Source organism: Arvicanthis niloticus, chromosome 4 (assembly GCF_011762505.2).
Source record: "Arvicanthis niloticus isolate mArvNil1 chromosome 4, mArvNil1.pat.X, whole genome shotgun sequence".
Taxonomy (NCBI): domain Eukaryota; kingdom Metazoa; phylum Chordata; class Mammalia; order Rodentia; family Muridae; genus Arvicanthis; species Arvicanthis niloticus.
In genome coordinates this window covers 89,396,492-89,407,541 of record NC_047661.1, presented here as the reverse complement: position 1 = coordinate 89,407,541, position 11,050 = coordinate 89,396,492, and positions in this window count along the sequence as shown.

The following is an 11,050-nucleotide window of genomic DNA, read 5'->3' as shown; positions in this document are numbered from 1 at the left end:
TTGAAGACGTAGAAATGAACCCACATACCTATGGACACTTGATCTTTGACAAAGAAGCCAAAACTATACACTGGAAAAAAAGAAAGCATCTTCAACCAATGGTGCTAATATAACTGGTGGTCTGAATGTAAGATAATGTAAATTAATTCATATTTATCACCTTGTAGAAAACTCAAGCCCAAGGGGATCAAGGACCTCCACAACAAAAAATAAATAAAAAAAGGAAAAAAGAAAACAACAAATACACTTAATCTACTAGAAGAGAAAGTAGGAAATAGCCTCAAACATACTGGCACAGGGGAAAATTTCCTTAACAGATCACTAATGGCTCAGAGTCTAAGATCAACAATTAACAAATGGAACCTCATGAAACTGAAAAGCTTCTGTAAAGCAAAGCACACTGCCAACAAGACGAAACAACAACCTACAGATTGGAAAAAGATTTTCACTAACCCTACATCCAATGGAGGGCTAATATTCAAGATATGCAAAGAACTCAAGAAATTAGACTCCAGAAAACCAAACAACCCAATTAAAAATTGGGCACAGAGCTAAACAAAGAATTCTCAACTGAGGAATATCAAATTGCCAAGAAACACTTAAAGAAATGTTCAAAGTTCTTAGTCATTGGAGGAATGCAAGTCAAAATGACCCTAAGATTCCACCCTACAACAATCAAAATGGCTAAGATCAAAAACTCAGGTGACAGCAGATGCTGGCAAGGATGTGGAAAAAGAACACTCCTCCATTGCTGGTGGGATTGCAAATTGATACAACCACTCTGGAAATCAATCTGGCAGTTTCTCAGACAATAGGAAATATTTCTAACTGAAGACCCAGCAATACCCACTCCTGGATATATACCCAAAAGATGCTACACCATATCACAAGGACATGTTCATAGCAGTCTTATTTATAATAGCTTGAAGCTGGAAACAACCCAGATGTCCCACAACCATTTTTACTTTGTTATACATATATATCCATGATCATGGGACATCTTTCCATCTCCGGATATCTTCTTCAATTTCTTACATTGAAGACTTGAACTTTTTGTCATGCATGTCTTTCACTTGCTTAGAGTTACACCAAAGACATTTTACATTATATCATTGTTTCTCAAGTTGAATGGAGAAAAATTCAAATCAATTCTACTAAAATCAGGAATAAGATAAGGCTTTCCACTCTCTCCATAGCTATTCAAAGTTGAAATTGAAGTTCTTGAGAGAACAATAAAACAAGTGAAGGAGATCAAAGTTATACAAGTTGGAAAGAAGTCAAAGCGTCATCATTTGCAGATGATATGATAGTATACATATGTGACTCCAAAGATTCTACTAGGGAACCCCTACAGCTGATACCTCTAGTGAAGCAGCTTGACACAAAGTTAATTAAAAAATAATCAACACTCACCTATATACAAAGTACAAATGGACTGAGAAAGAAATCTAGGAAAAACAGCCACAAATAATGTAAAAAAAAAAAAGTGTGTAGCTCATAATCAATCCTAATTACACAGGCACACACCAGTTTAAAGGCTTTTTGGATATCTGAACATGTATCTAGGTTGATGTTTTTCTGGGGTTTTGACTTAAGTTCTTCAGTTTACAATTTTTTTTAAAACTTTCTATGATCAATTTAATATCTGACTTCTCAAAATCTCACTTTAAACATATAAAATAAAAAAACAAGAAAATTAGTAAAAATATTATTCTTCATCAAAAAATATATTTTTATAAATTTGGAGGGCAATTAATTCAGTAATCTTATTGATGGTAAACTATTTCCCATGAAATTTTGAGAGATAATTAACTAGAAAGAAAAGAGAAGAGAGGATAGGAGGAGAGTGGAGAGGAGAGGGGAGGGGGGGAGGAGAGGGGAGGGGAGGGGGGAGGGGCGGGGCGGGGCGGGGCGGGGCGAGGAGAAGAGAAGAGAAGAGAAGAGAAGAGAAGAGAAGAGAAGAGAAGAGAAGAGAAGAGAAGAGAAGAGAAGAGAAACCAAGATAGTAAACTATAAGACCAACTTATGGACATAACAAAGAAATAAAAATGGTTTCAAGTAAAGGAAATGTGTAACACAGAAGACCAAATCAGTTGATATCCCAGTATAAAGTGGAAGAAGATACTTGCTGAGGCCCACAGCTAACAGAGAAGCTGTTGTTACTTAATTGCTGGTGAAAAATGAAGTCATTTGTCTTTGGGGATATAGCCACTGCTAAACTGTTTATGCCTCAGTGAATGGCTGGATTATAGAGACAACATGACCACAGCAACTCTTACAAAGAAAGGAAAACACTTAATTGTGGGTGTTCAGAGGTTTAATCCAATATCATCTTGTAAGGAAGCCTGGTGACATGCAGGAAGACATGGTGCAAAAGGAGCTGAAAGTTCTATATCTGGATCAGCATATCAGGACAGAATATGAACTGCTAGGCCTGTCTTAAGCTTCTGAGACCTCAAAGTCCAACCCCAGTGACACATTTCCTCCCAGAACACCACATCTACTCCAATAAGGCCAAACCTCCTAATATTGCCACTCTCTATGAGACAATGGGGGCTATTTTCTTTCAAACCACCACAGTGGCCCAATACCTACGTGCATATGAACAGCACTAACTGGGCTCAGTGGATAATTTACAAATACATATAGATTAGAAGAAAATGCACTGGGGTTGCCCATGACCTAGGGGAGTTGGAATGGAGAAGTATATGTTGCTGTAGTTAGTAAATTCACTCTAATTTCCTAATTTCCCCAGTGGTGGTGACAAGCATTCCTTTCTACCCACCCCAATGATCTGGATTCTCATATGAAAGATACACACATACACACACACACACACACACACACACACACACACACACACACAGAAGAGAGAGAGAGAGAGAGAGAGAGAGAGAGAGAGAGAGAGAGAGAGAGAGTCTTATTTTTAATATGCCTTAATCAGCTCAATGGCTGGACTACTCCCAAACTTCTGCTTTGCTGATGCCTCCCCTCTGATACTCCTTAATTATTACTTATTAAAGTTATTTACTAAAATATTATTTACTCTATTCTATCTTTGCAACCCTAGACCTAATTGTGGAGGAGGGGGCTGGGCCCACTCTTGACTGGCTCTTAAATGATTGTGTGCTTTCCCTTCTGTAGCTCTCAAACCTGGGCCTTCTGCTTCCTCATGGTGGTACTCAATCATTCTTCCCCATTCCCTTGCCCAGCAAATCTAAAATCCTGCCTGTCTCCTTGCCAGCCATTGGCTGCTAGCAACTTTATTTACCAGTTAGAACTAACTGGTACAGAGACCCACAGTGTCTTACCTAAGGAATTTCCAAGTAATTTTTTAGGAACCCAATAAACATAATAAAAGTGTTAAATCAAATCCACAACAGATATATTCAAGATACACTATATACATGTATGAAAATTTCAAAGAACTATTAAAAACTATTAAAGTTTTTTTTAAAAGAAATGGCTTGGACAGAGTCTAAAATTTGTGATATCAGACTAGTAACAAGATAAATTTAATGACTCTGACAGAGTTCAGGGAAAAAAAAACAAATAACCACAAATTGCTTAATATTTATATTCCTGTCTGAAATTACTTCTTTGTTCTAGCCTAAGATTTAGATTCTTGCCTGAAATTACTTCTTTGTTCTAGCCTAATGTCAGATTCCTACCTGAAGCCTACTTCCTTGTTCTTGGCCAATGTCGTATTCCTGCCAAGCAGCCCATTTCTTTGTCCTTGGCCCATGTCAGATCTAAATATTAGGCTAGAACAAAGAAGTAATTTTAGACAGGAATCTAAATTTTAGGCTACAACAAGGAAGTAGGCTTCAGACATGAAAATGACTTTGAGCTATATGACAGGAAAATTGGCTCAGATATTTTGGTCATCCTGATAAGCCCTTGGAAACAGCGATCATGGGAGTGTTCACAGAATTTTGTTTATTGCCTTGCTTGTTCCTTGACTATTTGCATCTCTTGTATTGCTAGTTCCTCAACCTAGAACTTACCTTAATACTTGTATGTAATTAAAATGATATAAAAGCAAAAAGGAGGGGTTTCTAGGGAGGGGAAATGGAGAAAAGGGATAACATCTGAGGTGTAAATAAAATATCCAACAAAAAATAAATGAAAAGGGAAAAAAAGAAAAGATAAAAGAAAAACAATTGCATCACTAATGTTTTACATTAGTGGGTGGGTGTGCATGCACCTGTGTGTATGTATGTGTGTGTACAAACATTCACTGTTTTAAGAAAGCAATGATAGTTAGGTTTTAACCATCTTCCAATGTGACTTGAGGAAAATGACAGAAATTTAAAAGGAACAAATGCAACAAATAGATAAACAAGAAATACTAGAGCTCAAAAGAAGAAAGGCTGGAAAAACTGATAAGATTGATAACCTTACAAATGAAACCAGTGTTCTAGAAGACTGTTGTTCTACAGCGGTCCTATGGCACAGATATATATATATATATATATATATATATATATATATATATATATGAGAGAGAGGCAGTTTTTATTGGATATTTCCTTTATGTTTCAAATGTCATCCCCTTTCTCAGTTTTCTCCCCCAAAACTCCCTATCCCATCTCCCCTCCCCTTCTTCTATGAGGGTGTTCCTCCACCCACCCACCCATTCCTGCCTCCCTGCCATCGAATTCCCCTACACTGGAGCATCGAGCCTTCACAGGACCAAGGGCCTCTCCTCCCATTAATGCCTGGCAAGGCCATCCTCTGCTACATATGCAGCTGGAGCCATAGGTCCCTCCATGTGTACTCCTTGATTTAAGTGGCAGAAATCTGTGCTTGAGAAAAGAGAGCTACTGCCAAATCTGGAGTCTGGAAATGGGGAAACAAGAAATCAAGACAAGGTGAATGTGAAAGACAGTTATGAAACAATGTGAAAAATCTTTTCAGTTTTACAGACTGCATCCACCAGCATCCCAGGACTGTTTATTCAAACTGAACAATCCAGTTTCCTTTCTACATATTTGAGAAATAGAGATGACATTCTCCTGCTGTTTTCTACACCTCCATTGTGGGCTTAAAGAAAATCATGATTAAAAAGAAAAGGTCAAAGAATGATGGAAACAAATAGAAAGTAAAACAACACTCTAAATCTCCCAGGCTAGAAATAACCGTCATTAATTTTAGAAAATTTAATTTAAGTCATTTCTTTTGACTGAACATGGATGAAGATTGTAAAGATGGAAAGGTCAAGGCTGGAGAACTTGTCTGAAGCCTATTGGACTGTTTCTTGGGGATTAGATGCACACCAACGAAAATGCTTTAAACGAAGATTTGGAAAGAAAACAATCACACAACATAAATTATTTTAACATAAGTATTTATTTAATTTGAGTTTTGAATTGAGAAATAAAAAGAGAATATTAGTGACATAAGATTTTCAGTAGACAGTAGTTCCTGAAACAGCTCAATTATTTTAATAAAGATACAATAAAATCTTTTAAAAGTTATAATCTTCCATCAACTGCCAAGTTGACTGTAATTTATATGTATGTGTCTGTGTGTGTGTCTGTGTGTGTGTCTGTGTATGTAAGAGAGCGTGTGTGTGAGTGTGTTGGAGTATGTGGGGGGGAGGGAGTGTGGGGGAGAGTGTGTGTGTGTGTGTATGTTTGTTGATAGTGTAAATTCAGAATGGAGATATTAGTGAGGAAGGAGATAGGGAAGGAAGAAGAGATGACAATGAGAAACAAATATGAGCACAGTATTTGGTCCATACGTATGGAAATATCATGAAAAAGCTTTTTATAGATATATTCTAGTAATAAATACACATGTTTATTTCTTTTTACATTATCTAGGAACCTCAATATATGGGTTTCTGCCAATTACATTCTATGTGTACAATACACCAAGATTAGATACAGCAGCATGGACCATGGAATCTCCCTAGGGTGACCGTAACATAATGATTCCTACTTTCTCCTGGCCTGGATGTCTTTTTCAAAATTTATAGTGACAAGCCTAACTGTTAACATATATTATTCCAATGTTTTTACATGATTTCTTCATACTGAAATTAGTCATGTTTTTACTCAGGTAGATAGGCATTGAGGTTTTTGTATTGTTACTTATAGAGATATAAGATATCTTATTGACCCATAAATAAAGGCTGTCTTTTAATAGGGATATTTGAATATTTCTTTCCTCTTTGCTTCAGTGTTCTCTTCTGCAGGAACATTGTTATGCATGAGTTACATTCATATCTGCCAGCATATTATTTTGCAACTTTGATACTTCCACTTAATTTTGTATATTTTCTAATATGTGTAATATATGTAACTATACTTTTAGTCACTTTAATTATATTTAAAATTGCTTTTACATGGCTTCATTTTCAATACATTTCATTCATCCTTTCCATCTTGTCTGAGTACTAGAAGCCTGCTTGGAGATTTCACTTATGATTGGTGGAAATATATTATTTATACTATTAAATTTCTTTTCTGTTGTATTTGAGAACAGGAAAATATTACTGACGTAAATTCTTTCTGTGTTTAAAGGGACTACACTTTCATATGCCATATGATTCTTAGCTATCCTTTAAGACTTGGGATTAATTTCTTTATTTTTTTCCATTGTTTATTTGCTGCTGTCTAGCTTTTACTCAAATATAAATAGGGCTAACTACGTGCTGAAAAGAAAAGTGAGGGGAGGAGAAAGAGCTAAAAATAAGAATTTTAGAGACCTAATTTGTGATCTCAACACCCTCAAGCCAAATGAATTGCACCCATTTCCCTGAATTCAGACCTATCATTGGTGTTGAGGTAATGTCTTAGGGTTTTACTGCTGTGAACAGACACCATGACCAAGGCAACTCTTATAAGCACAACATTTAATTGGGGTTGGCTTACAGGTTCAGAGGTTCAGTCCATTATCATTAAGGCGGAAATGTAGCAGCATCCAGACAGACATGGTGCAGGAGGAACTAAGACTTCTACATCTTCATTCTAAGGCCACTAGAAGACTTGCTTCCAAGCAGCTAGGTAAGACCATCTTAAAGCCCATGCCCTCAGTGACATACTTCCTCCAGCAAGGCTTTATCTACCCTAACAAGGCCATACCTCCAAATTCTGCGACTCCCTGGACCAAGCATATTCAAACCATCACAGGTAATCATTGTGACTCATAAGGAATCAACCTAGTTTAAATATCCCTGGCCACTTTCCCCCAGGCAGGAGGTACAACTCTTATCAATAACAACAGGGAGTATCCATTCGATTTCCACATCAGTGCTAGCTCCCCTACCACTCCATGCTATTAACAATCTACATAGAGTCTGTTCTTTTCAGCAGCCTCTTTACCTCTTGGAACCTGTCAATATTAATCAAAGAACCATTGTATATGACTTTCCAGACTATAACATTCCCTTTCAGAAAATCTATACCCATTAATGTTCAGGGAGGCATGCATCATCTCTCAGCATCCTGCCCTGTTTGATCCCTGATTTCATTTCATTTGGTGGAAGTGCAAATAGTTCATAGTTTGACATTATACCTATTGCTTTGTTTCCTTTTACCTCAAGTTACGATGCCTTTATTTCAAGGTTTTGTACTGCTATTTTTGATAGATTTGAAAGCAAGGGAGATAAAACTGCCTCCACTCTGCATCTGAAATCTGAAGTTTACTTATACACATTTGAAAAGTGATTCAACAATGTAAAACATTGATAATAATGCAAGGATGACATTCTATTGTTTCCTAAAACAGGTTCAAACTTTGAACACACAAGTACTTGCACATACACACACACACACACACACTTCCAAAAAAAAGTCAGATTTGAAACTGGTTCCTCCTTTCTAGTGAATTTAGAAAAGCAGTGAGAAAGATTGGCCTATGTGTATACAGAATTAAACTCATATCATTAAAAAGTAGAGGAATTTTAGATGAATTATTTCTAAAGTGATACTGATGAACACTGAAAGCCATGAACTCTTTCATCTATTGGATTTTAAGTACGTGTCCTAACACTATCTACTTCTTGTTACAATAAGAAAAAAAAAGTTTCCACCTGAAAGATTTTATCCCTTACAAGCCATTTTCTCCCTCAGTCTGACCCAGCAGTGAAGTCAAAATGACAAATCTGTGACATCATAATCATTTTTTTTTCCTCCAGGAACAAACTGTGAAGCCATTAACACAGGATGGTGACTTCACTGCAGGATCAAACAGAGCAGCTGGCTAGAGAGAAAAGAGGGAGCATTCTTATTCAAACACACATAGATCTTCAATAATAACCAGGGAAATTCAGAAAATTACTGTCAGAGTAAATTGCATTTTGTATAAATGCCAGCTCCTTTCAAGTCTGCCCCAGCATGATCATTCTTCTTATATAGTGTTGCTGCCCTTTTCTCCTAAGGGACCTTTGGCAGAGTCTACTTTTATGTTTCATGTATCATTAAAATGACTTAAATGAGTAGGAATAAGGCATACCTGGCATTTATTTTTAATTATTTGCATAAATAAAATGGTATTCTTATTTTGTGCCTGCTGGTGCTCAGAAAATATATTTTATCAAGTGGATTTTATGCGCATGTTTGTATCAAGCCATAAACAGGTGAGATCTGTGTGTTGATTAGCTCAGCAAGGCAAAAAGTATTTGTTTTGGTCTATGTGAGGTCTTTTGGGGAAAAAAAGGTGCTTTCTAATAATTATTGTTTGCATCACTGTTCTATGTATACTGTCTCTAGGAAGTATCAAGGGTAATGGTCTCTGCTTTTGAGTCTGGTTAACATACCAAAAAAATTCCATTAATCTGGCAAGAACACATGAAGAATGCCAAGTGAGCAAGACATCTGCACATGCTGAGTTAAGAAGGGTATAGTATGAATGTGAAGGCTATAGGAACTGAGAGTTTAGTCCATTGTAAAATTCCAATTGTCCTAATATCTGTGATGTCCTCAGTTATAAAATACATAAAATTGGTATTGCCCTCACAGGATGGATGCAAACCGGAGACGGTGAAAAGCACTTAAGAAACTGCCTTCAATAGATACAAGAGCAAAAATGAGCAGCAGTTTTCTAATAATATTAATGAAATTAGACTTTAGAATTTTAAGTAAAATAATTTAGAAGGCAAAAATCTAGGACAAGGTAATTATTCTGAGAATTCTCAAAAGAGATGATTGAATGAACCTATGCAGTAGATTTGAAGAATACGATTAAATTAGTTTATTGGAAGGAAGATGTCAAAGAAAGAAGAGAAAAGAATAGGCTTAAAAAAAATACTGTGACGAAACTGAAAAACATGTAACTCAAGCTACATTTAGAAGTTTAATTATATTTCTTATGTATTCAACAATATGGGATGAAAATGTATTCATCAGAGTCATCTGATAAATAAAAATATAATAATAATGAGGTGGAAATTTTTCTGTCTTAGAAATTTTTCTGTCTCTCTAGAATTTATACTGAGCCAAGAAAAGATAAGGGTGCCACAGGACAAGAATATAGTATGCTATAATTTGTACCTTGGAATGCCTAATTACATAGTCATGAAAAACTGAAACAAAGACACATGGAGACTAAGGGATTCTTCTACCATGCTACTGCAATGACCCAGGGATGATGGGAAACAATGGAGTATTAGATGAGAGGTAGTGAGATTAGGAGAAATGTTAATTTGAGAAAGATGAAAGAAACAACTCATGATAATTAGACATTGATTGCAAAAATGCTGAAGTTCAGAAGAGATTCTATTCTGATCTTAATAGAATATTCAAGAAAAAAATTAACAGACAAATTCTCTGGGTAGTTTATAAACTTTCTTCTTTCTTTCCATCCTTCTTTAACTTCCTAGTTTATTGGCAATGATGGCTGGAGATGTGAATGGGTAAAACATCTAAAGATATCAAAAGAAAAAAATATATATATATAGAAAATTACCACATCATAGGATTTCCTAGAGAAGGATGAAAATGAAACAGGAAATGAACCAGAAAAATTAAAATACACTGCAAATCATGGTGTTGGCATGCGTCAGTTAGGAAGAGTTTCTGATGGAAAATGTAGTCACATGTTCTAAATGAACAAACACATCAAAAAAAAAAAAAAAAAAAAAAAAAAACCAGTGGATCAAAAGGAAACTATTCAAACTGACAAATGACGAAGTAAGATGGGGCCATTTAGGTGAGTAATCTCATGAAGCTCTTCAAGAAGCCTGCTTCACTGCAGGACGTGATAGCCCTGGAGAGACCACAGTCTTCAATACCTTTAATCGTAATACAGAAACTTCTGAGTGCTTTGATAGTCAAACAGATGGTTCGCTATTCCTTTTTTCCCACTTTCAAATGTAATTCCAACCAACTGTTTCAGAAGCACCTGCTTTTGATTGCTGGCAAACTGACTAAATAATAAATGGCTCCAAAGAGAGCCAACAACTCCATGCATGACAGGAAGAATGTTTGTTAAGGGTGTCAAAAATACATTTTCTTTATAGTTGGGTCATGTGATTAAATTTATTTAATGTACTCAAGATTCTGTATACTGTAAGTGACTGGAACTATGTTTAAAGGAAAAAATTAGATGAACACTTGAACCAGGTTTGTGATGGCACTATCCCATCTGTACAGTATTATAACAGGATTTCCCTTCTTATAATATACAGATTATGGATAAGTTTCTCTATTACCAGAATTCTTTTCTTCTTAAAGATGACAGAAACTTACAGCTGTCGATCAACAATACGGGTAGTTTTCTTTCATTAAAAATCACTCTACAGAGTGTTTCTTTGTAAAATCTCAGAAGTAAATAAAAAATACATATCTGCAGTCAGCTGGTGTAAGACTATCAAATGTGGACAAGATAGATAGGTAGATAAATAGATAGATAGGTAGGTAGATAGATAGATGATAGATAGATAGATAGATAGATAGATAGATAGATAGATAGATAGACTTGTATATACAGATATAAATGTAGATATATAGACATAAAATCATATATATGTATGTATGTATATATATATATATATATAATGAACACATTTGATTTAATGAATTAATGTATACAATTTGGGGAT